This window comes from Pipistrellus hanaki (genome assembly GCF_964339955.1).
Source record: "Pipistrellus hanaki genome assembly, chromosome: 10".
NCBI classification, from domain to species: domain Eukaryota; kingdom Metazoa; phylum Chordata; class Mammalia; order Chiroptera; family Vespertilionidae; genus Pipistrellus; species Pipistrellus hanaki.
Window position 1 is genome coordinate 27102366 of NC_140512.1, and position 27668 is coordinate 27130033.

The window sequence follows — 27668 nt, forward strand, 5'->3', positions numbered from 1 at the left end:
GGCAAGGGGACAGTTTTAACCTCAGCTACAGTCAGGGTCGATAATTGAAAGTGCAACACGGGAAATAACTATAGAGTAGCTTTTAAGTAATGAGGGGAAATTCTTTTAAGTGTCAGCATCTCCTGGAAGCTTTCTCCTCTTTCTAGAAATCCAACCATCAGAGGGGAAAAAAGAGATTTTGGAGAGGTATTTTCCACGTGTTGCAATACAGGAGAATCACACTTTAAAAAATGTCAGCATTTGCAACCAAGTAGTATTACATGAGTGAATTATACTTGAGCTGCAGTTTGAATAATTATGAATGTGGACTGGGAAATTGCTTCCTCTAGCAAATCAGTTCTAATAGGGACTCATGACTTATCCAAAGCAAATCATCACCACTATCTAATTCCAGAACTATTTTATCACCCCCAGAAGAAATTCATATGTATCAGCAGTCATTCCCTATTTTCTCCTTCCCCTTAATCCAATTTCTGTCTTTAGGTTTTGCCTGTTCTGGGCACAATCTGCTCTTTTGTGAATGAGTTCTTTAATTTAGCTAAAAAAATTTAAAGTATGAATTAGCACTTTATTCCTTTTTATAGTTGAGTAATATCCCATGGTATGGTTATATCTCAGTTTGTTTATCGATTCATCAGTTGGTGGGCATTTGCTGGGTTTTCACTTCTTGGTTGTTATGAAATATGCTGTAATGAACATTCATGGACACGTTTTTGTGTTGACATGTTTTTCATTTTCTTGTGTATTTTCCTAAGAGTGGAATGGAAGGGTCATATGGTAACTCTGTGCATAATTATTTGAGGGATGCCAAACAGTTTTTCCTACTGATGGCAATAATTTACATTCCCATCAGCAGTTTATGAGGGTTCCAATTTCTTGATATTCTTACCAATACCTGTTATTTTCTGTCTGTTCTATTTTAGCCATAAAGTGGTATCTCATTGTGGTTTTGATTTGTATTTCCCTGGTGACTAAGGATGTTAAGCACCTTTCCATTTAGCTATTGACTATTGTATGTCTTCTTTGGAGAAATATCTATTTAGATACCTGCCTATTTTTTAAAAAAATATATATTTTATTGATTTTTTACAGAGAGGAAGAGAGAGGGATAGGGAGTTAGAAACATCGATGAGAGAGAATCATAGATCAGCTGCCTCCTGCACACCCCATCACTGGGGATGTGCCCACAACCAATGTACATGCCCTTGACCGGAATCGAACCTGGGACCTTTTAGTCCGCAGGTCGACACTCTGTCCACTGAGCCAAACCAGTTTCGGTGCAAGAGTTCTTTATATATTCTAAATATTAGTCTCTTACCAGATACATTAGTTGCTGATATTTTATTTCATTCTTTGAGTTGTCTTTTTTTTTTTTTACTTACTTGATGGTGTCCTTGGGAGCACAAGTTTTAAATTTTGATCAAGTTCAATTTATTTATTTTCTGATGTTTATGGTTTTAGTGTCACATCTAAGAAATTATTCTAATCCAAGGTCATGTAGATTTATGCCTGTTTTTTTTTCTTTTTTTTTTTTTTTTCTCCCTGAGAGTTTCATAGTTTTAGCTAATACATTTAGGTCTTTGATACGTTTTGAGTTAATTTTCATACGTGGTGTTAGGAAGGAACCACACTCTTCAAAGGAAACTTTGAGCTTTTGCTGTCAGGTGACCTAGAAAGATAGCTATCTTCCCTTTGCTCATATCCACTTGTGCACCCCATTCCCCAACCCGTATTCCATCCTTAACTAATCATGACATAATTCATTAGAATCTATTTGGATAGTAGGGAGTACAATCAGAGTTTATGAGAGGACAAAGTCTCTACATTACAAATATGGTTAACTTAAGTAAACAACCAAGTTGTGATGGACATCTGCTGTATTTGCTGTTCTTGCCTACTTTTTCTAAATATCTTTCTGAAAATGGGACTTGTTCTCTGTGGAGTCCCCATTCCACAGCCTCTGTTTGTAGGCTGTTGCAACACATTCTCCTGCTCAAAGTGTGGGGAGTGGGCAAATTGTGCTGATTGACCAAGGAGGATTGTATCTCTAGAGCCACAGTGACTGGTTCAGAGGTGGACACAAACCCCAAAAGGGCTTGAGAGATACCTGTAAGTAATGGGAAAGAAAACTGGCCAAGCCTGCAAATACTGCTGTCTGATCACCAGAAAGTGGGGGTGGTGGTGGTGGTGGTGGTGGTGTGTCTGTCTGTTTATAAAACCAGCATGACGAAAGTGATCTGAGAGATGGATTCTTAACTACTTATTGAACAGCTAAACCAAACTTTGCCTGAAGCTTAGACTATTTCTGGGCCTATCAGATACATGAGACTGCATATTCATCTTTATATTTGCAGCTGAAAGAGTTGTGGTTATCACAAAGATGGAGTGCTAGAAGCTGAAGACACCAAGTATACAAGCTACTTTCTGCCTTTATAGTCTTGACAACCCAGAAAGGAGACAGAGACATGAATGAATGAATGAATGACAAATGCAAGAGGAGACATATTTATGAAATAGATACATAGCACAATTATTGGGGAGGGGTTAGAGAACTGGGAAAAAATACTCAAAAAGATTAATTTTAAACTGGAAGGTGGATTGGCATTAAGACTTTGTGTAAACCACAAAACTGATTTTTTCATTGCAGCTTGCAGAGGTCATTTCTGATATGCTATTGTAGATGGATGTGTTGTTACATTCTCTGAGTGGTATGGCACTGACCATCAACTGGGCTTTACCAGGGCACCTTTCTAATAGCCATGAAGAGAAGGTGGGAATTCACTGTAACAGGTTCTCAGAAAATTCGTAATTTGAGAAGTAGTATTAAACTTTCCAGAATCTTATTTTATTTTATTTATTTTAAAAAATATATTTTATTGAGTTTTTTTTACAGAGAGGAAGAGAGAGGGATAGAAAGCTAGAAACATCGATGAGAGAGAAACATTGATCAGCTGCCTCTTGCACACCCCCTACTGGGGATATGCCCACAACCAAGGTACATGCTCTTGACCGGAATCGAACCTGGGATCTTTTAGTCTGCAGGCTGATGCTCTATCCACTGAGCCAAACTGGTTTTGGCAATCTTATTTTATTTTATGTAGTGTACTAGTATTGTTGAGATAAAGGCCCAGTGTAGTATTGTGCTTCAGGTTAATCTAACCCTATAAACTTGGGTTCATTTGATCCAACTCACTCATTTCACAGAGAAAAAAAAATATATCCTATATAGAGTATAGAATGTGCCCATATTCACACAGCAGAGCTTGAACTACAACCTTGGTATCTTTCTGCTACTTCATACCTTATGCAAACAAGGCTATTGAGGTGTGTTTTTAAGAAAGAACTTCCGCCTGTCCAGTGTGGCTCAGTGGTTGAGCATTGACCTATGAACCAGGAGGTCATGGTTCAATTCCTGGTCAGAGCACATGTCCAGGTTAGTGAGGGCAATACAGGAGGCGGCCAATCAGTGATTCTCTCTCATCATTGCTGTTGATCTCTCTCCCTCTCCCTTCATCTCTGAAATCAATTAAAAAAAAAGAAAAAACAAAAGACTTTTCTTCTTAAGAAAAGCTGGTGAGACTTACAATAAAATTCTTGAGGAAGAAAGAAAATAAGGGAGGATTTTATGTCGATGAACCCTTTGTTCAGGAAATTGCCAGCTGGATGCTTTCGTCATTGTGAGTTGGATACCCAGACCCCACTGGGATGGCTGGACAGCTGCGGTTCTTCCTCCAGCTGGTGCTCCCGGTGCCGTTAAATCGGGCGGGAAGCTATGGTCCTCATCGAGGCTGTCAGCACACCTATTTATAGCGTTCAGAACCGCCAGCATACCGGCTTTGAGGTCAAGCAATTGTTATAAGTTGCAGCTTACTCCCTCCCCAACTCTCAGGAATTTATTTTATTTTATTTTATTTATTTATTTATTAAAAAATATATATTTTATTGATTTTGTACAGAGAGGAAGGGAGAGAGTTAGTTAGAAACATTGATGAGAGTTAGTTAGTCATCGATTAGCTGCTTCTTGCACACCCCCTATTGGGGATATGCCCGCAACCAAGGTACATGCCCTTGACCAGAATCGAATTCGGGACCCTTCAGTCCCCAAGCCAACGCTCTATCCATTGAGCCAAACTGGTCTCGGCTTTTTTTTTTTTTTTTTTTTTTTTAAATCTTTACTGAGCCACTAACTTCTCCTCTAAGCAAACTCCACAAGAAGGTTATATGGACTCACTATAGCTTTGGATAAGATGATCAGAAATATGAAAATGTTGAGGGCTAAGCAAACTAAATAAAAGTTAAATTTTTTTTTTTCTCAAGGAAAAATTAATGCCGATGTATGGTCCTTTCCATTGGTGGGCACTCAGAATCTTTATGGAGATCGGATAGGCTCAGAGGGGAAGTCTGTTTGTGTGCCTAACAAGAAGACACGCCTTGAAGTTTCATTTGGGCCGCAAGCTTATATAGATATTTTAACGGTGTATGTTATTTGGGGTAGCTGGGTAGGGGGCCGTTGATGGCATTCTGGGAGGACTGAAAAGCTCTGCCCTCCCTTAGCAAATGTTGGTACTGCCACCCTGGCTAGTTTTTTGTATCTTTCCTGATGCTCGAAGAAATTATTTTGAATGCATTTGCCACTGTTGTAGTTATGAAAATTACCGAACAAATAACAAGTTCCTTCAGCACCTTTTACAAACTAAATCGACATGACAGACGCCCACTCAAAGTTTGCTGTCTGCAGCCGAGGATGACACAAAAAGACAGTTGTGCTCACGCTCAGCTGACGGTTAATCTGTTCCCTTGCTGTCCAGGAGCCATTTGCCAGAGCTTTGGGAACAGAATGGATTGTCATTTGTCCTCACGTGGAATGTAGTTTATTTTGGGGGATAACTGAAGTGGGAGGAGAATGCAACTTGTGGAATTACTTGAACCTAGTGTGGAAAGGTGACTGGTAGAAGTGAACTCTGAGTCAAGCTAAGAGAGATGAATATGGAAGCTTAAATGAATATGAAATATAAGAATATAGAAGATCCTGTTCTTCTTAGTAATAGCTTTACTAAGGTATTCACACACTATACTATTCCCCCATGTAGAGCATACAGTTCAGGGGTGGTTAATATATTCACCCAGTCGTGTAACCATTGCCCCAGCCTGATATAGGATATTACATCACTCAAAAAGACTCCTTGTGTGCTTCACCTGTCACCTCTCTTCCTCACCGCCCCCCTCCAAAACCAGCCCTAAGCAGTCAACTAACATTATTTCTGTCTCTAGGGGTTTGCCCATTCTGAATAGCCTGTATAATAAAAGCTTAATATGCTAAATGTCCGACCATTCGTTTGACCAGTTGCTATGACCACCAGGGGGCAGACACTTTGACCAGTAGGTTAGCTTGCTACTGGGGTCTGGCAGATCAGGACTGAGATAGGCCAGACACGCCCTGAAGCCTTCCCATGATCCCTCTGTGGCCCCAATCTGTCATGCAACATTGGGGTCCCTTGGCCTAGCCTGTACCCTCTCGCAATCTGGGATTCCTTGGGGATTGTCGGAGAACTGGTTTTGGCCTGATCCCTTTAGACCAGGCTGAGGGACCCCACCACTGCACGAATCTGTGCACCCGGCCTCTAGTCCTATCTAATAAGAGGGTAATATGCAAATTAACCATCACTCCGTCACAAAGATGGCGGCACCCATAGCCACAAGATGGTGGCACCCAGTCCTCTCAGCCCCAATCAAATCCCCCAGTCCTGGAGGGGCGGCCGCTGAGAGCAGGCAGTGTGAGTGGCCATGGCAACAAGGCAAGCATTCCACCTCGGCTGTGGAGGGCCTCTGGGCAGCAGGCATGGAGCAGCCAGGGAGAGGGTGGGAGGAGACACATGCGTCATCACCCTGGCGATGAGGCAAGTGTTCTGTGCTCGGCGGCAGATGGGCCTCTGGGCCGCGGAGAGCCTCTGGGCAGTGGACACAGAGGGGCCAGGCCCCACAGAGAGCTACTGGTGCACGTACTTGTGTTCAGGACACCTAGTTTTTATATAAATAGGATCATATAATTACATTATGTGGCCCTTTGTGTCTGGATTCTGACTTAGCGTATTTATAAAATTTCTCCATGTTGTAGCATGCATCAGTACTTTTTTCTTTTTATAGCTAAATATTTCATTATATATACTAGAGGCCTGGTGCATGAAATTCGTGCACAGGGTGTGTGTGTGTGTGTGTGTGTGTGTGTGTGTGTGTGTGTCTGTCTGTCCCTCAGCCTAGCCTGCACCCTCTCCAATCTGGGATCCCTCGAGGAATTTCCGACTGCCGGTAGTTGGACATCGCTCTCACAATCTAGGTCTGCTGGCTCCTAACTGCTCACCTGCCTGTCTTCCTGATTGCCCCTAACTACTTCACTTCTGCCTGCCAGCCTGATCACCCCTAACCACTCCCCTGCCAGCCTGATTGATGCCTAACTGCTCCCCTGCCAGCATGATTGCCCCTCACTGCCCTCCCCTGCAGGCCTGGTCCCCCCCAACTGCCCTTCCCTGCAGGCCCAGTCACCTCCAACTTCCCTCCTCTGATTGTCTGGTCACCCCTCATTGCCCTCCCCTGCAGGCTTGATCACCACCAGCTGCTCTCCCTTGCAGGTCTGGACCTTCCCAACTGCCCTCTCTGCTGGCTATCTTGTGGTGGCCATCTTGTGTCTACATGGGGGCAGCCATCTTGTGTGTTGGAGTGATGGACAATCTGCATATTACTCTTTTATTAGATAGATAGAGGGCTGGTGCATGGGTGGGGGCTGACTGATTTGCCCTGAAAGATGTCTAGAATCAGGGTGGGGGTTCCCTTGGGGCATGAGGTGGTCTGGGCGAGGGTCGTGTGGTGGTTTGCAAGCCAGCCAAGCCCCCCAGCAACCCAAGTGGAGGCCCTGGTATCTGGGATTTATTTATCTTCTATAATTGAAACTTTGTAGCCTTGAGCAGAGGCCAGGGCCAGCCAGGACGCTTGGCTTCCTCCATTGCTAGGGAAACCCAAGCCTCCTGCTTGCTTTGTGGCTATAGCTATCTTGGTTGGGTTAATTTACATACTCCTGATTGGTTGGTGGGCATGGCTTGTGGGTGTAGTGAAGGCATGGTCAATTTGCATGTTTCTCTTTTATTAGTATAGATTATGCTTATCTATTCATCAATTGATGCAAATTTGTGTTGTTTTCTCCTTTTTTTCATTTTTTTTTATTAAGGTATTATATATGTACATATCTTACCATTGATGTTTTCTCCTTCTGATTATTAGGAGATTAATGTTGCTGTAAGCATTTGTGTACCAGTTTCACTCTTACACAGATGTAATGCAGATCTTTGGGAAATTATCCTAATTAAGATGTCAGAAACATTTTGTTTTTTCTCTTTAAAAAATAATTTTTAAATTAACAGCTTATGTACAATATTATATTAATACAATATTTTATTAGTTTCAGGTATACAACCCTGTGATTACACATTTATATAACTTAAGAAGAGATCACCCCATAAATCTTATACCCATCTGACACCATACATAGTTATTATAATATTATTGACTATATTTTCTATGCCATACTTCTCATCCCATGACTCTTCTGTAACTACAAATTTGTACTTCTAAATTCCTTCACCTTTTTCACCCATCTCTCCAATGCTCTCCCCTGTGGCAATCATCAAAATATTCTCTGTATCTATGAGTCTCTTTCTGTTCAGCTTAGTTGCTTATTTTGTTTTTAGATTCTACATATAAGTACAGCCATCTGGAATTTGTCTTTATCTGTCTGAATTATTTTACTTAGCATAATACCCTCTAGCTCCACTCATGTTGTTGAAGATTGCAAGAGAATATTCCTTCTCTTTTATAACTGTCATATTTCATTATATATTGCACCACTTCTTTTTCATTTATCTATTGTTGAAAAACTTAGGGTGCTTCCATATTTTGGCTATTATCAATGCTACAAAGAGCACATGGATATGAATGTATTTTTGAATTAGTGGTTTGTGTTTATTTGGATAAATACCCAGAAGTCGAGTTGCTGGGTGAGAAACATTTTAGTTTGCCATCGTCTAAATCAGTGATTCCCAAAGCGGTCTATATCAACCCCCAGGGGTCTATGACAACCTGCAAGGGGTCTACGTCAGCGAAAAAAAAAATTGGGGGTCCATGAAATGAAAATGGGGGTCCACGATAGTGGATCTCAACATACACTGATAGTACCTATTTACTTACATCATATTATCTTATAATATAAAAACATATAAATTATTTATAAAAGTACCTATGAAGTAAAAAATTTATTATATATGTTTATAAAATTGTGTAAGTTGTAGGATAAAAACCTGCACATAATGATATACCAGTATCATCTTGCTACAAGCATACGCGCAGTAAACATTCTTGCCAATTTTTGTCTCAAAGCTTCGCGAACTTGCACCGACTTGTTCAATTCGTCACTCTATAAATATGAATGTGAGAAAAATACGTTCATTCGTTTCCTGAATCTTGAATAGGAAAGTGCTGAGAAAACATTTAAAAAAAATATAAACTGGTAGTTTATCATACAAATTATAGTGAATCAGTGTTATTTTGTTTGAGAATGCTGGAGAAAAGTAGGTACATTATTTTTTATTAAATTTTATGTTACGCATATTTTATATAACAGATACAAAATTTTATTTTGAGTAGTTTTAATTTAAATTCAATAAATAAATGTATAAAACTTAACATGTGTTTTTATTTCAAGTTTTTAACACTAAACTTCACTACAGTTAGAAATTTACAAAAAAATCAATATCAGGTAAGTAGGGGGTCTACCCAAAACCGAAAAACATGGCAAGGGGTCTACGGCACAAACAAGTTTGGGAACCTCTGGTCTAAATGCTGATTGACCTTTCAGAACACAAAACTGTGTATTTACTTTTAAGGAGTAGATAAAAAAATTTAGAAGACTGGTTTTAGTTCTAGTTATAGAGCTGAAACTTTTCAACTGGTTCCATTCTCAGGTGTTACTAAATTTCTTCCCTCATACACATCACTATCTGAAACATGGTTCTCATACTGTTATCATTTAGTCTTGTCTAAGGGATAGGACCTTCTCCTATCAGACAGACACTGTGGTAGTGATTCTTAAGGAGCAGGGAGGGGCAGTAAGTAGAGGAAATAAACATACAGATATACTTCACAGGTGCCATCGTGGGTCCCAGTGATTGGAGAAGATCAGAGAAGACTTTACTTCACAGATGTGGTCACATTCAAATCTGAATTTTTAAAAACTGAATGAGAACCTATATATATATATATATATATATATATATATATATATATATATATTATTTTTTTTTGTCACAATATAAATAGTTTAAATTTTTGCTCACTTTTTTTTTTAATCATAATCACTAGTTTTAAGTGCTCAATGTATTTTATGTTTTTAAATTCCACCCCTTCCATCTTTTTATTAGAGAAATGAAATGAAATAAATCATGTTTCCAAAACAAACTACCCAACCTGGTCAGAATTAAAAAAGATTCTATGAATTTCTATTATTGATACTTTTTCTGAGTTTTTATATTTATTTTTGGGCTAATAGTTTCATACTTTTATCTAACTATTGCACAGAAAACTTGGATATTAATGGAATGTAATACGTGGAGCTTAATATGGAAAGATGAGGTTCTTAGTGTTCAAACCATATATTTTACTGGAGTTTAAAATGTCAGTCCCAGTGTTGAAATTAATATGTTTTTTTCATAAGTTTTCTCAGTATATTTTTACTACAAAAATGACATTTTAAGTTCTAAGTTAGTGTTTAAAGTTTTACACTAAGTTAGTGTTTAAATAATTAGTTTAACTTAAACTAATTATTGCCTTATTTATAGAATTGCTTACTTCATTATATTAAAAGCTCTAGAATTTGAAAGAAACTCTTAAAGTTGATTAATTCATTGTTCAGAGACACAGCAGTTAATGATTGTTAACACACTTTTCTCTAGAAGTATTCTGACTTCAGTATGATAATTATTCACATCATTACACTGAGAAAAATTTAGATGTAAATAAGCACAAATCCATCTTTCATAAATCAGAAAGCCACAAATATCAGAGTTTATTTATGACGCAATACATCCTAACTTTGCTTTCATGATTAGTACTATATAATACAATAATGGAATACTATTGTTAACAAAAAAAAAACCATTGAAACCTGTAAACAATTTTTGTGAGTTTGAGCCAAACTGTGTACATAAGCCTGGAAGCAGAACCTCAAAAGATTGAGATAATGCTCCGGAGAATGCACGGTTACATCTATATTTATACATTGCAATAAAAAAAAGGAAGGTAGGGGAGTTAGAAGAAATTCATTGGTGATAGATTAGGGAGGTGGGACAGAGCAAAGCGGGGAAACCTCTGGGATAGGGCAAAAGGTGAAATGATGGACACGTGCTTCTTTTACAGAGATGGATACAAGATACTTTAATGCAATTAACTTGATAACAATAACAATGAGGGAATGTCTGGAGGCCATTTGTTGTGACCTGAGAGGTCCAGGGTAAAAAGGAATTTACAAGTTACCCAGACATCTTACAGATTTGTTATCTTAGAGGCAAAAAGGCAAATGGGCTCAGTAAAGAAGATCTAAGTTGATCTTTGTCAGTTGAAATATTGGTCTAGGACATGACTACCCATTATAACCTGTTTGTAGTTAGATATGTAATTTTCATGCCATCTTTTGTGGTTATTTTAGGTCTCTGAGTTTGCAAGACTGCCATGCAGGCCTCCCCTGAGCTTGTTGGGTTAGCATGTGGTTCCTTTCATTCACACTACAATTGGTGATATCTAAATATTCTGACACCCAATTAACTTATATCAAGGTTAAAATTTATTTTTACATAGATATCAAGGGTCTAATAAACTGAATTAAAAACTTGTTTTCACTCCATATACACACCACTTAGTGCTTTTATAGTGTGTTCAATTATGATGATTGCATTGGGATGAATGTTTTGTCATGGAAATGCTCTTTGACATTTGAGCATTTAAATAAGTTGACTGTCTTGGACCCCTAGTTCTGTAGTGAGAAGATCTATTGTTCATAATGAATGGGGAAATAAAATTGCATGGAAATTTTGAATGAGTCTTACAAGGCTGCTTCCAAAGATGGAACAGTATTTTTAAAAATATGGTTCTTGATAGCAAGAAGAAAACTAAAGCCTTTCAAACAAAGCTGTGTGTTAATTATTGGGCTGTGGGTAGGATAGTGTAGCGAGAGAATCTGTAGAGTTGGACCTTTGGCTGGTAGAGAGATGTCTGGGAGTCAGTCACTGCTTAGTGGGATGTCAAAGTTTGTATTGGAAGGTTTTGTCCGAACAGATCATATCAACGTAGAGCTAGCATAGCCATAGCTAGAGAAAATGATCTGTTGGAAAGGTGGGGCCACACATTACTCCAGAAGAATATGAAAGATGAATTTCTGCAGATGTGGGCATGTTCACTGTGAGAAGAGAAATGAGCTATATAGTAACCTCAACAGCTTAATTTGCTTCCATAATTATACTTCTAAATGGGAAGGCAAAAAAAAAAATTTCAACTTTTAGATTTAGATGTCTTAGGGATGATTCTCAGAGGGCTAAAAAATATCATAAAAATGTATAATTATGGTTTGTGGAAACATGTTTTCCCAAAACATTTTGTCTGGGCAATTTTAAAAATGATGATGAGTGGAAACCACAGAGTCGTATTTGTCTACTCCTCCTCTGCACACTGGCACCTCCTGGGACAGGCCAAGCCCCTCCCCAGCAATCCCTGTTTGGCTGCACAACCAAGCTGGGCACTCCTCTCACCTCTCCTTCCTGTCTGGAGGGGGCACCCCACCATTCTCTGAAGGCAGAGCCCATCCCTGTCCATCTGGGATTTATTTTCACCTATGGGGTAGAGGGTGTAAAGAGATCCCTCCCCCAAATCATCAATTTTAGGGGCCCCATTTATTGAGCATCATTTTGTGGTGTTTGGCCATGATGGAGGGGAGTTGTATTGGCTTATCAACAACATGGGTCTCGCTAATACGTAGATGGTTTTGGACTGAGGTTGGTTTTGATAATCAGGAAGCCTGAAATCTTGCCCATTCTGTTTCATATATTACCCTTTTATTTAGAGTAGTTTTTGTATTTTTTTCTTTTGAGGTATTATTTTCTACTTATTTGCATGTATATTCTTGTGCCAAAACTGTGCTGTTTTATTTATAGTAGGCAGGCACGTAGCACATTCTAATACCTGGTATGGCTAGTCTGAACTTTCCTTCATTGTTCTCAAATGTCTTTTAACTATTTTCATCTGCTTGAATGCTTTGCGTTTTAAGGTCTGAATAAGGCTTCCCCTCCCCCAAGGGAATGTTGGCATACTCTATTTAGAAAATTCCTCTTGAAGTAGAAATTTGGCCATTGCTCACAAAGTATCAATAATTTGAGGTATCATGAAATTGATTGAAGGGATGGACTTTATGAAGTAACCAGCCAACTGTAACTCTATTAAAGGGTTTGTATGTGCCTTCTTGAATTACACTTAGAAATAGAATTGATTCAACTCACCAGTGTAATTTATTCCTTTCTGTATATGAAAACAGATATACAAATCTGCTGTTTTCTACATCAGTTAAGTATCAACCACCTCCCATGAGCTCATAATATAATTCAAAGATTGCAAAAGCACGTACAAAGGAGAGAAAAACCTTTCAGAGCAGCCACGACCCTGCTTCTATTTTCTGATTTCTTTGCATCCTGCTGGCTTTCACAAACAATTTCAGGTTGCTTACAATAAAATGTCATTTTTAATAAGAGCAAAGCAATGAGTACAGGAAGGAAGAGGGAAACTAGGAAAGGAAAGAAAGTGAGGTTGTATATCAAGAATTTTTGGCTGGGCAAAGGTCCTGTGACCTGAGTCAGCTAACTTCACAGCACATCAGGAAGGCCAACTGGAAGACCAATCTAAGAACAGTCTTTGTGTTGACTTGTTCAGTTAGTCAGGAAATAATATTGACTACCTACTATATGCCCGGGACATGTTTAGGCACTGGAAATACAGTAGTGAACAAATAAGACACCAATCTCTGCCTTTATAGAGCTTACATTTTAGTGAAGGAGCACCAGGAAACAAAACATGCCATCTGTCAATCAAAGGACTTATATGCATGCATATAGGCATAACCATTGGATACAGACATGAGGGGGGTGGTGGTGGTGAGGGCATGCATGAAAGCAAGTGGGGTGAGAAGGGGAGGGCAATGGAGGTATAAGGACACCTATGTAATACCTTAATCAATAAAGAAAAAAATTAAAAAAATATACCATCTATGTGGTATGTGATATAGCAAAAATTAAGAAGAAAAAGAAATAAAGCATGGAAGGGTGATAGGAAGTGTAGGGCGGGAGTTTACATTTTTGTTGGCATGATCTTGGAGGGTCTCTTTGAGAAATTGACTTTGGAAAAATGTCCAGAAGGCCCTGAGGGCAGTTGAGATGTCAGGGGGAAAAAGGTGCTGGCAGAGGCAGCAGCTTGTGCAAAGGCCCTGGTTTGCCTGGAGGAAGGAGCGAGTGAAGGAAGGGGCTGGGGAGACCAAGTGAGTGGAGAGTGGTAGGAGGTGGCACCTGTATCTCCAAGACCATCCCAGATGTCTCAAGGCCCTTCCGATGAGAAGGAGCACGGCCACAAATAAAACCAAGGAAACCAGCCTTGCCACAGTTTCTAATTTTTATTCAGTTGCACATCAGGTTTTTTATGAACTCAGAGTTCCCAACACCTTGAAAATTGAGGAGAAGTAACTGTGTATCCCAGTGCAAGTTTACAGTTAGTTTTCTGTTTACTTCGATGTAGGCCATTTTGAAATTTTTGCAAACATTTTAGGATGTATCTAAATGTGGTACATCACTTTATTTAGGAAGCAAATAGGAAAAGACCGGTCTGATCCACTTGGCATTAGACAAATACCCATTAAGAAAGGATTGTGCTAAAATAAAAGCAGGTGAACCCTGCGGTTTGTAATCTTGTTTAAACAGTCAGGGTTGCAAATAATGATCCCTGAAATATAATTTCCTGTCATTCACCTACCTGCCAATTTCCCCTTACATGTATGGGTTCCTATAAAACTTACTGTGAAACTCGAGATGCTTGCAATAGTCAATTTCAGGCTAATTGTGTACTTTTTCCAGACAAAGGTGTTTTAAAATTATGCCACTGAAGTCCTGAAGTCATTTTCACACCGTCTTATTGTGTTGCTTGCTGGCTGTTTGTTATCTGCTTCAAGAAAATAAGAGTGATGTTTATAAAATTGTGGTTTCATTTCTGTTCCAGAAATCTAGCTGGGCAGTCATTTTATTGAGGTCTCTTCTGTGTATTTCTTAAAGGGGAAAACACCAGCTCACTTTGCATTTCTGAGGTGATGGGGAAGAATACATAATGCATTTTCTTAGAAGCTGTCCTCCTTGCGACTAGGACGGGGAAGTCTGCCATCTGCACGCTGATGCATATACAATCAAGCCTGTTTCCTCTGAAGTTGATGATTGGCGCCTACGATGACTTGATTTTTCCATTTTAGTGACATTTGTGGTGTCTCCCTCTCTCCTTCCCCCCCGCCCCTTGTTTATGGAAAGGGGAGATGGGGCAAGGGTTATGAATGTCAGGTCTCTGGTTGATGAACTGTGCCTCACTCCAGGGGATGTTGCTTCCTTAGGCTCTCAGGGGAATGGGGTAGGAAGATGCCCCACTGTGCCAGCTGTGTGGCTGGCAGGCAGCTGGGCCATGTAGGCGCCTCTTTGGCAGAGTCAATAACAGTTGGGCCAGAAAGGCTGTGACTCAGAGATGAGTGCAAACATTTGTTTTTCTTGAATGATTGGGAGCAGAGCGTCTGGTCCCTGGTTATTTGCTGATTATAAGAGGGAAGACGAGGAAAGCTGCAGCTTGTGAAGAGAAGACAGTGCTGTTAGAAGTATGTAATACAGGGCTTTAAGGGAAGCCAAGCCAGGTGCTTGGTGAGTTCTCTGAACTGAGCAGAGGGACCAGTGGAGACGAGGGAGTGGAAAGTTGCTTGGTACCCTTGGCCAGTGCTTGGAGTAAAAGCAAGGTGTTGTTCCCCGGCCACGGAGGCTCAGTGGTTGAGAATTGACCTCTGAACCAGGAGTTCACAGCTTGTTTTCCAGTCAGGGCATATGCCTGGGTTGTGGGCTCCATCTTCAGGAGGGGGCGTGCAGGAAGCAGCTGATCAATGATTCTCTCTCATCATTGATGTTTCTATCTTTCTCTCTGAGGTGTTGTTTGCTGAAATCCTTCACAGTCACATTGATTGGTATATGAATGACTAAATGTGACCCAGAGCTTTAGAGAAAGAGAGTAATAGCAAGAACCAAAGGAAGAATTACCACTTACATTATTTGCTTATATTTATGTCTCTCCCACGAGACTATGGATGCCCTGAGGGTGATGTTCATACTTACTTTGTATCACCCCTGTGTACTGAAATAAACTAAAGGTGGGATGAGTTTCTCTTTTTAATGTCATTTTTTTTTTTTACTTCAGTTTGAGGGTAACTTGTTATTCACATATATCATAAGAAGTCCACAGTGTGTAACATCATTTTTTTTTCCTTTTAAACATATGGAATTTAATGACTAAGAATTATATAAGAAAGAGGGTAGGGTCATCTTCATATAAATGCAGAAGAAATCATTGATTCATGGTCTATTTGTTCGTTCGTCTTTCCATCCATCCATCCATCCATCCATCCATCCATCCATCCATCAGATATGTACTACCTGTTATGTATCAGGGGCTGGAAGCACAACATAATCAGTGGCTTAAGAAGGAGCTCACAGACTTCTGTATTTGAAATAAAAAGAACAAGAGAATAATTATCCGCCTAAATTGTTTCCAAAGGATTTGTATTAGGAAGAGTTGCAAGGAGCATTGAGAATGATTCTTAAGAAACTGAGTTCAGAGATAATACTGTGATCAGCTTAGAATGTATTAACTGATAGTAGCTTGAATTAACAAAATGAATTCAGTTACATATTCAGATATAACATTCCTAAGCTTTTTACTTTACATTTTTCTGATAATTTATCCGAAGAAATTCTATTTGTGTTTTATATTAATACTAGAGGCCTGGTGCACAGATCAGTGCACTGGTGGGGTCCCTCTTCCTGGCTTGCAGACATCCCCCAGGGGTCCCAGATTGCTAAAGAGTGCAGGCCAGGCCGAGGGTCCCTACAGTGCACAATTGGGGCCGGGGAGGGACTGCTGGAGGTTAGTTGGCCGGGGAGGGACCACGGGAGGGCTCCAGGGCATGTCTGGCCCATCTCACCCAGTCCTGATCTGCCAGACCCCAGCAGTAAGTTAACCTACTGGTCATAGGCTATTGAAAAGGCTGCCTCCAAATGTTATGGATGGATGTCTTCAACTCACATGTGCCTTGGTGCTCAGAGGCCATTATCTTTATTAGCTTACTCCTAGGGCTCTCGATGGGATTAAAAATGATTCTGTTTAGGTGGGCGTGAGGGTTTATAGCATTAATTTCTGCTTTCTGTGTGTGCATAAATGTTATTTATACATATTTAGTTTATACATATGTACATACTCATATATATTTTACATGTATATTTTGTGTATGTATATATGCATACCTATATGTGTTTTGTGTATATATACACATACATATATATGATCATTTGAGGTCTAAATAAAATGTCATCTCATATAATATCTGAATTTCTTTATGTTTAGAAATATTAGAAAATGACATCAGTTTATAACTTCCTTGGATTTTATGACATCCTCTTTGCAGTGAACACGAAGCTTATTGCATCATTAGACTTTTTCTAGTGTCTGATCTAAAAAGGCAGTTTTATTATCTTAGATTGTCAAATGTTATTTAATATAATTAAATTTATCTATGAAATCATGAGGATAGAAGAGCACCCATTCTTCATTGATTGTAGAAGTAAAGTAGAGAGTGAGTAATAAATTTAAAGTCACAGTGTAGAAGAAGCCAGATGAGACCCTGGGTCAGACAGAAGGAGTTTCTATTTGTCTTGCTCTCAAACACACTGTTATATGTTGGAAATCTATTGGGCAAATTAATCAGATCCCCTCTGTAAGCATTTCATAACAAGACAGTACATTCAGTTCCATGTGTTTCACCACATATCAGATGTGCATAAAATACAGTGATTCAGGTCAGAAGCAGATCAGTGTGGACGCTTTTGTTCCTCTGAGTCTCTGAGGGTGGAGAGGAGGTAGGTGTGATAGAAGTTCGCTTGGGGTGCCCTGACAGCATTATTTGATTGATACATATTTCTGGAGATGCAATTGGTATCACAAATTAGATGACTGACTAACTCATTTTTAATGGTTTGAAACTTTGTATGTCAAAACAGATTTCAGCCATGCATGGGTGTACTTTAGAATATCACTGTGCACACAGTTAACTCATTTCCCCAAAACTCTGCCTGATACTTAAAGGCTCTTTTATGGATTCTACGAAGAGCCAAATGCCTGCATTTGGGAGTAGTGCACATGTTTGACAACATGGATGCCTGGATTTATTTTATAGGAGTGTCAACGTCAGAGTGTGTTCCCCTCTTACCCTATGTTCTTGTTATTCTTTTTTGACTTGTGTGTTTGTGTTTTTAGGAAAAACTTTAAGATGTGTCTACTTGGGGCATGGATTTTTTAAACTATTGTTTATTATCCAGCATCAGACATTTCTGCCCTCTCATATCGCTGGTCTGGAAGAAAACAGGGAGGCCCTTAAATTGAGCCTGCTTGTCTGCAAACTTGATCAAATGTCACTTTAAACCCTGTGCACTTCTGGCAAGCTGAGCCATTCACGGAATGCTTAGTTCACTTGTTTGAGACAAATATTTTCATTACATATTTGGTAGAGCTGACTCCTTTTGAGTGTCTACCAGACACTTTCATAGACTCCTGGGATTAACAGGTACATACTTTCGATTTGTTCCGAGAATGTAGGACTGGCAGTGCTCAGCTACTCTCGAGGATATCCGTGCACTGCTGCTCTCACTGGTCAAAATGCATATTTTCTTGCTAATTGTACTTGTGTTTCTAATGATATAATACAATTAAATGGAAAAATGTAAGTGCATGAAGGAAGAACGATTGTATCTATGACAAGTAAGTTAAATGTGTTGGAAAGATGTAGGCATGTTCTAAACCTGTCCCCCCCCCGCCCCCCCCCATTTTTTTTTTTTTTTTCTGGAGGAGAAACAGCTCTAAAGATTGTGCAGATTTAGAAGACGTTATCCCAGGTGTCTTTAATTTTCCCCTTATGAAACTCAATACTAAGATTTGTAGATGAAGCTTCATGATTATGACTATGTGGAGAAAAAGACTGAATTCCTAATTGTCTTCAAAGAAAAATCATACACTCTATTTCAAAAGATATTTGAGTGAATCTCAATTTATAAGAATTAAGTTAAATAAATTGCTTAAGGCATTTGTTATACTTTTTTGGTCAATCACTACTTTAGATAACATTTTGCTTTGTGCATTTAAATAGTGACATTCATTAGTGGTAGATTATTCCTTTATATCCTGTATTTAATTACCTGTATCTCTGTGTGCACTGATATTATTTTTGAGCTTTATTCATTTTTATTTTTATTTTTAAGTCCAGTTACAATCCCAGATATTAAAGTTTACATTTTCATTGTCTAGTAAGAAAATATCTAGACAACAGTAATAACATAAAAATCCTTTGGAGGAAAATGTATAAATATATAAGGGGAAGCTTTTCTTTTATGGTAGGAGCCAGACAAAACTTTTTAAAACTTTTTATTTGGAAATAATTTAAGCTTAAATAAAAGATGTAAGAGTACTACAGAGAACATTAAAATATCTTTAACCCTTTGTCCTATCTTTCTGTCATCTATCTAATATGTGTAGATAAACATACAGATATATGCATAATCTCTTACATACACACCAACACATACACAATGTTTTCTGAACTATTTGAGAGTAAGTTGCATAGAACAGTGTTTTTCAACCTTTTTTGGGCAAAGGCACACTTGTTTCATGAAAAAAATCACGAGGCACACCACCATTAGAAAATGTTAAAAAATTTAACTCTGTGCCTATATTGACTATATATAAAGTAATTCTCTTGAATAGGAATCAAATAAACACAAAGAAAGTATTTTATAATTACTTTATTATGAAATATTAAGTAAACAAAATAGTGAAAAATTATAAAATTCTTGTCTTGTCTGCACCTACGGCACACCAGGCAACATCTTGCGGCACACTAGTGTGCCGAGGAACAGCGGTTGAAAAACGCTGGCATAGAAGACAACATATATTTCCTAAGAATAAAGGTATTCTCTTACATTCCCCTAGTGCAGTTATTAACTTCAGTTTGTTTTGCATTGACACAATATTTTTTATGTAATCTATGGTCTGTTTTGTCATTTGATCCATTAACATATTTTTATGGATTTTTTTCTCTCCAGTGAAAAACCAGGCCTAGGATCACACTTCATGTTTGGTTGTCATGTCTTTTTAGTCTCTTTTAATCTGAAACACTTCTTCAAACTTCAATATTTTATGGCATCTACATTGTTAAGTATAGGTTTGTTTTTTGTTTTTGTTTTGTTTTATGGAATGTCCCTCATGTGGTGGCTTTGTGTGATGTTTCCTCTCGTATAGATCCAGGTTATGTGTTCCCTGCCAGAAAGTTTCATAACTGATGCTGAGTCTTCAGGGTCTCACATCTGGAGGCACATGACATCCATCTGCTCCTCAGTTTTGGTGTTATTTTTGATCATCCAGTCAAGGTGTTAGATGATTTCTGTATACTATCCCCCCCCCCATTTTATTAATAGACAATATGAGGGGAGAAGTTTTATTTCAATGCAGACATCTTGTTCCTCATCATATTATTCCCTCCCCCCGCCCCCCAGATTTAGCATCCATCAATCATTTTTTGTGGTGGTTCAAAATGACCATTTCACCCTCCACATTCTATCCTTTCCTCTTTTATTTCTTTACCCGTTTTATTGGTGTGAACTCAGAGGTTCTCATCTCCCCACTCCACACACACACACACACACACACACACACACACACACACAATGGTTGGTAATTCACCCCTGGTTTTAAAATTATTTTGGTGCTCAGATGGAGGCTCCTCAAGCTGGCTCCTGTGTCACTGTGACATAACTACATGTTAAGGCTTCTCATACAACTTCTGCTCCAGCATTTCCCCAGGCAGCTTTGATTCTTTTGAGTGGGCAGTAACATTAGAAATTAAATTCTGTGTAGGTATGTCCACAGCTTCTGGGCAATCTGCTTTAGGCCCTTTGAACAGACAGAGCCAGAAAATGTATGTGTGTGAGTGTATATGTGTGTGTGTGTGTGTGTGTGTGTGTGTATATATACACAATCATATATACATTCAAATACCCATTATGTATATACTATTGGGTCGGCAGCTAAGTAATTGCGGGTTTCACACATATATGGCTTCAGTTGAATTTTTAGTTTGCAGACGTAGTACAAATGTAAAACACATTTTGTTATTTGATAGTTGGCTATTCAGCTGTTAATCAGTAAAAAAAGTTTTTTGATCTGTTTTGTAGTTTTCGTTTGGCGTTCGTTGAAAAATGGAAAATCAAAAGGAACATTTTCGTCATATTTTGCTTTTTTATTTCTGCAAAGGGAAAACGCATCGCAAGCTCATAAAAAGTTATGTGCTGTTTATGGTGACAAAGCCTTAAAAGAACGGCAGTGTCAAAATTGGTTTGCCAAATTTCGTTCTGGTGATTTTTCACTCAAAGATGAAAAACGCTCTGGTCGTCCAGTTGAAGTTGATGACGCCCTAATCAAAGCAATAATCAATTCAGACTGTCACAGTACAACACGTGAGATTGCAGAGAAGCTTCATGTATCACATACATGCATTGAAAATCACTTAAAACAACTTAGCTATGTTCAAAAACTCGATACATGGGTTCCTCACGAACTGAAAGAATCACAGTTAATGCAACGCATTAGCAGCTGCAATTTGCTAAAGAAACGTAATGAAAATGATCCATTTTTAAAACGACTGATAACTGGTGATGAAAAATGGGTTGTTTACAACAATATCAAGCGGAAAAGATCGTGGAGCAGGCCAGGTGAACCAACTCAAACAACATCAAAAGCTGATATTCATCAAAAGAAGGTTTTGTTATCAGTTTGGTGGGATTACAAAGGAATTGTCTACTTTGAACTCTTACCACCCAACCGAACGATCAATTCTGACGTCTACATTGAACAACTAACGAAATTAAACAATGCAGTTGAAGAAAAGCGGCCCGAATTGACAAATCGAAAAGGTGTTGTATTCCATCATGACAATGCAAGGCCACACACATCTTTGGTCACTCGGCAAAAATTAATGGAGCTTGGTTGGGATGTTTTGCCACATCCAACATATAGTCCTGACCTTGCACCATCTGATTACTTTTTGTTTCGATCTTTACAAAACTCCTTGAATGGTAAAAATTTCAATAATGATGATGATGTCAAATCGTACCTGATTCAGTTTTTTGCTAATAAAAACCAGAAGTTTTTTGAACGTGGGATTATGATGCTGCCTGAAAGATGGCAAAAGGTCATTGATCAAAATGGGCAATACATTACAGAATAAAGTTATTTAGTTCCATGAAAAAATTGTCTTTGATTTTCTTTAAAAAATCCGCAATTACTTAGCTGCCGACCCAATAGTATATATGTTCATGTATATATGTTCATACACGCACAATACATATTTTAGAAATTGTCAGTCCACACAAAATCGTAATTTTAACCCATCCCCATAAAAAAAATTCTCCGTTATCCCCACCCCCCAAATACTTAGTTCTGAGTGTTTCTCCTATTCTTTCTTTTGCCACTAAAAGTCTATTAATTTCTGCTTCTGTTTCTTTTATTTTACTCCATTATCCTTCCATCTACTTGTTTGGAGATACATTTCATTGTATCTGATAACTAGAGATCTGCTGTTTCATCAAGAATGCCATGAATGTCTTTTTAAAGCCAATGAAAACTGCCCGGCTAGCGTGGCTCCATGCTTGAGTGTCAGTCTATGAACCAGGGGATCATGGTTCCGTTCCCCGTCAGGGCACTCAGTGTGGGGCATGCAGGAGGCAGCCAGTCAATGATTCTCTCTTATTATTGGTGTTTTTATCTCTCCCTTACTCCCTGAAATCAATGAAACATATTAAAAAAATAAATCCAATAAAAACTAATTTTCAGTATATACTTAGGCCTACCAGTATATCTTGATGATGATATTACATTTATTTGTCTTTCTTTTTCTATATCATTACCACTCTTTTAATTATCAAAACACTCTTTGGCTTTCCAATAAACATTAGATTTTTTTTTTCTTTTCAAAATGGAAACCATTTCCTTTTGAAGTTTTGATTGGTGTGGCATTGAACTTAAAAATTAAATTAGGAAGAATTGAAGTCTTCCTGATAAAAAACAAGTTATGTCTCCAATTATTTTCTTCTGTGTCTTATTTGTATTTTCCTCTTTTCCTTATATAGCTACTGTAGAATTCTTATTAATATTTACTCCCTGATATTTTATTTTTCTTGATATTTTGATTGTACTTTTTATTAAACTCCATTTTCTGTTTGTTTTAATATTGGCACATAAGAAAGCTGTTTTAGTCTGTATGTTAATTTTAATAAACAGAGTAGCATAGTGTGTGTCTTTGGGTAAGTTACTTGTTCCAACTCTCTATCTTAAAATAAGATAATAGTAACTGTCTCATAGGGGTTATTTAGTGTAAATGAGACATTTTAAAAAGAATTATTACACAGTTTTTAACAAACAATTGCTGTGATTATGATTTTAGCCTTAGGTTTCTCTACTGCATTTTCCAATTAGGTAAGATTTCAGTGTCTTTTTATTAAACAGTTTAATTCCGGGGAAAGGTGCCCTTGTCATGACTATTTTCAGTTGCCTTCAACTTATTGGTCAAAATGGCAACCATCTCCTAGTGAATGAATTTGGGGAATTAACTTGTAAAGAAGATTTATATAATTTGGTTTTGTTTACTTCTTGAGAAGCTTCTAAAGACATGATATGTAAGAAAGGTGTGCTGTCCAGAATGGCATTGTTAGAACCTGAAGTCAACATTATCTTTTTAAAAGAGAAGGACTCTATGTTGTTCCCCAGTGTATCCCATCTCCCTGCAATAAGTGCTGGTAAACATTGTCAACCAAATGGATTCACCAAAAATTATTATATGCAGTGCATAAGATAATATTAAAGTATTCCTTTATTGTGTTCTAAAAGTAAGATGTTAATAGGGAATATGATAAATTGAAAATGCTAGTAGTGGCCATGGATCTTAAGATAGAGATTTGTTGAGGGAGTCAGAGGCTTAGTATTATCTCTAATTAAAATCTTCCATGTGTTAAACTCTCCGTTGTGCTGAAAGTGCATTTTAAGTGAGTAATACAGTTCCATTATATTGTATGAACAAGAGAAAATGAAAACCTCTAAGCAAATATCAATTTGTTCCTGAACTGAAGACCAGGGAGGAACAAAGACTCAAAACCCATTCATCATGGCTGCCTCTAATGAGTGGATGTCTGATCTAATCCTGAGTGAATTTTATTTCAGTGCAGCAGCTGTGACTTACGCGGTTTAGAAAACTTAACTTGCAACTTGATCAAACCATCCACCTCAGGGAAGAGGGATAATTTATTCACAAAGGGATTTCACGATTTCTTAACTCATGACCTGGGTGGGCTGCAAACCCATGTAAACACAAGAAAGAGGAAGGTTTAAGAATAGCGGGAGTAGTGAAATGTGTTCTCTCTCTTTTTTTCTTTAAGCCTAAAATAATCATCTTCACCACGGGCCTGTTACATTAATCAACCAGTATGAAGGGTTTGTTTGCTCGTGGCTAGTCTGAAAGTCAGGTTGCGGACATTTGGGTTGAGATAGCCTTCCTTGAAATAAGAATTGTCACAAAAATGCTTTACTTAGGAGGTGGGATTTAAATTGAGTTCTGAAGAGTGAGCAGGGTTTGGGTAGAAGGTAGAAAAGGGAGACTTTTGGGGCAAGGATAAAAGATGGGAGTAGAGGCACTGAAAGTAGAAATATAGTGAGGAATGAGGGCATGAACTGATTTAGAAACACAGTAATGACTAACGTGTAATGGGATGGGGAAGCAATGTGCTGGGGTGTCTGATAATTGGGCATGTTTTACTTTAGCTACTTTGGGTGGAAACCCAACCCCCCAAAAAGGATGTAGGCAGTTATTTAACACATAGCATTTTGCCTTTAATACATAATTAACTCTTTCCAAAGGAATTTGAGAGGAAAGAGAAAGGCATTATTAGTCACGAAGAAACAGCTTGAATTACAAAAGCAATTTCTGAGATACTTGGATGAAATTGTGAAATGGTGAAACCTTTTGCTGATGATCTGACACAAACAGGAACGGTTGCTGTAGCCGAAAGCAATCACTGCCAAAGGACAGAAAAGACAGCCAATAAATACTTGATTTAGGTCGCCAGGCTTGACAACCGAGAAATGTGATTTAGAATTATGATTCCTTTTTTCTCAATGCCACCTAAATCAGAACCAACAGTATTAGAATGACAAAGTATAAAGTTAAGAAGCTCAGGCTGGAAGGAAAGTATTATGGAAGAACTTAAAGAAATCTGGGTTGGATTGTGGTGGTCACAGAGTGGTCAGAATGGACACATCCAACACATTCCTATGACCCTTTCCTGCATCTAAAATGAACCGAAGAAAATTATTGCTGCCTCGGCTGGGTGGCTCAGTTGGCTAGAGCATCATTCTGATACGTTAAGGTTGTGAGTTCAAACTCCAGTCAGGGTCCAAACAAGAAGCAACCAATGAATGCACAAATAAGTGGGACAACAAATTGATGTTTCTCTCTAAAATCAATAAATGAAATTAGAAGAATAATTATAAAAGCAAACTATTGCATCACAGATTTCCTGTGGACATCCAGTATCTGGTTTAGATACCCGGGATTATAGACCAGTGAGTATAGATTTCTAATGGAAGTGAGTAATGGCATCTAAGAAAATAAACAAGAAATGGAAATATAAATCAAAATAGCATGTCATTTTGTGATCATATTACAAAAACTAACAACCTGAAGACTTCATCTTTTTCACTTAGGTTACAGTCACTTTCCCTGTGTCAGTACTATTAAGCCACTTAATTAGACACTGCCTTTATTTTTATTACCCTAGGGATCAATTGTTGTTTTGAATATGGACTGAATGGCTGTTTAGGGAGGTTGGGTGTGGGTAGAGACTATCTTTAAGTTGTTGAGCAAGAATGACAGAGAATGAAAGAAAAGGATTAAAGTGGGAGGGTATGCAGGAATGAAAATAGATGATTAAGTGAGCTGTGGTCTGTGAGTCCTTGGTCTCTTTTGAATTAGAGAAATACTCAAGGCATTTTCCCAATTCATATCTTTCCATACCTGCCCCCAGGGGGAACTGTTAACCCAACATAGTTGTTGACTAGAAAGAAGTCTTCTTTAGGGAAGATTAGCAAATTAATGGTTTTTGGGGACAGACTATTCTTGTAGATTCAGTATTCATAAATTAAGTTTTCATAACTTAGGAAATTTTTACCTCAAAATAGTATTTGTATGTCCCCCCCACCCCTTTTATTGAATTTATTGGGGTGACAGTGGTTAAAAAAATTGTACAGGTTACAGGTGCACAGCTCCACAACATATCATCTGTACACTATGCCCAAGTCATGTCTCTGTCTGTCACCATTTTATTACCCTCATACCCCTTCCCAACCTCCCCCCCCCCCCCCCCTCAACTCAATATTGGAAAACCTATGGAATTTGCTCCAATTTCTTTCAAGACATGAAATATATCTTGTCTATGTTTGGCTCCCTCCCCAGGTTGATTCTGGATACTTAATCATTGCTGAATGGATGGAAGAATTTGAAAGTTCCTAGTAAATTGCACATTACTTGGAAATCATTCTTTGATGATCCAATAAGAAGAGACACTTTTGGTCTTTTTTGAGAAAATTTTTATAGAACTTTAGAATTCGTGATTGATATAAGAGACTTTATGTACTCTTTAACGGCTTTACTGATGCTCGAACCTACATTTTAAGTCTTTATTTAAAATATCTAAAGTTAATGTACTTTATTTTTATGGATACATATGAAGCTGCATTAGAAGAATCTGATCATTTATCCTGAGTATCTTAATTTTTAATAAAGTGATGCACCACAAAACTGAGGGCCCACATTTTTAGACCGGAAGCCCTCTAAGGCAGCAGGCGCCAGGCTCCAAAGGTTTCCTCAAACCAGTGGTCTCCAATCATTCGGACCTCACGGACTATCAGGGGTGTGTGGCTGTTGCTGTAAGGCACATCTCACCCTATATTTAATGCTCTGAAAGGCATGTAGGTGGAACTGCTAGCTATTAGAAGAAGCAGATAGTGTATCCCTTAAGTGTGTTGGCTCTGGAGCCAGACCACCTGGCTCCAGAATAAGGTGTGCTCCAATTTATGCTTTAGCTCTACTAGGATTCCCGTTAAGTCGCTTATATCCAGTGCTCTAGTTTCCCCATCTGTAAAATGGGAATAACACTAGTATCTACCCACCTCAAAGGATTGCGGTACAGATAAAATATGGCAATTCATGTAAAATGCTTAGAACTACCTAGTATTCTTATTATTTGTATTACCTTCCTTTGCTATGTCTGTAATTTTCTGTAGAAGTTGCTTATTGAATGAATTGGATAAGGTACTACAACTTATTTTGTCTCAGGAGGAAATTTTCTTGGAAACACTGAACATTGCATTTATAAATATTCAGTATGACAGTGTGGTTGCTCTCACAGTGAGCCAGATGGCGTTCTCTAGCCACAGAATAAATAATTCTTTAGCTGAATGTCATTTCAGTAGCGATCACACACATTACTTTAAAATGAAATTAACATGGAATTAAAAAATTGACATATGACAAGCGTATAGAATGTTTATTAGATTGTAAGAGAACCATGTTTGCATCTAGGTATATTAAAGAGCATAAAAAAGGTGCATTAAAATAAATATTCGTAAAGACTTATTTTGACAAAGTAAGCAAATAAAAAGCAAAACCATAAAAAGCCCATAAGTTTATTATGATTTTCTATTTTATGTTTATTCTTGGTAATAATCACTTGAAAATAGTTTTTAAAAACTCTAACGTTCTTTCTAGTGGGTCACATGCAATGTGGTGATTGCAGATAGGAATTGCTTCACAATATCTGCCAGCATGGGACTTAACTGGGAGGAGAGGCAGGTAATAAACACGTAGGTAAACTTTGTCTGTCTGGTGATGACAAATAAAGCAAGGGAATATATAGGAAAGTTTTATTCCTATAAATTTTAAATAGGATATTCAGAAGAGACTTCACAGAAAATGTGACTTTTGAGTACAGACTTGGAAGCCACGAGGGAGTGAGCCATGAAGCTGCATGGAGGAAGTCTGTTTTAAACGGGGGGACAAAAAGATGTTGTTGTGGGTGGAACAGAGTGAACAAAGGGGAGAGTAGTAGGAATGAGCTAAAAAACATAAGCAACATTTTATAGGCCCTTGT

General features: G+C 38.1%; 1 protein-coding gene across 1 annotated transcript in view; it reads left to right on the forward strand.

The window, feature by feature from the left end:
• Nucleotides 1-27668, forward strand: part of CDK14 (cyclin dependent kinase 14) — a 487128-nt gene that overhangs the window by 59806 nt on the left and 399654 nt on the right. The window lies entirely within an intron of this gene.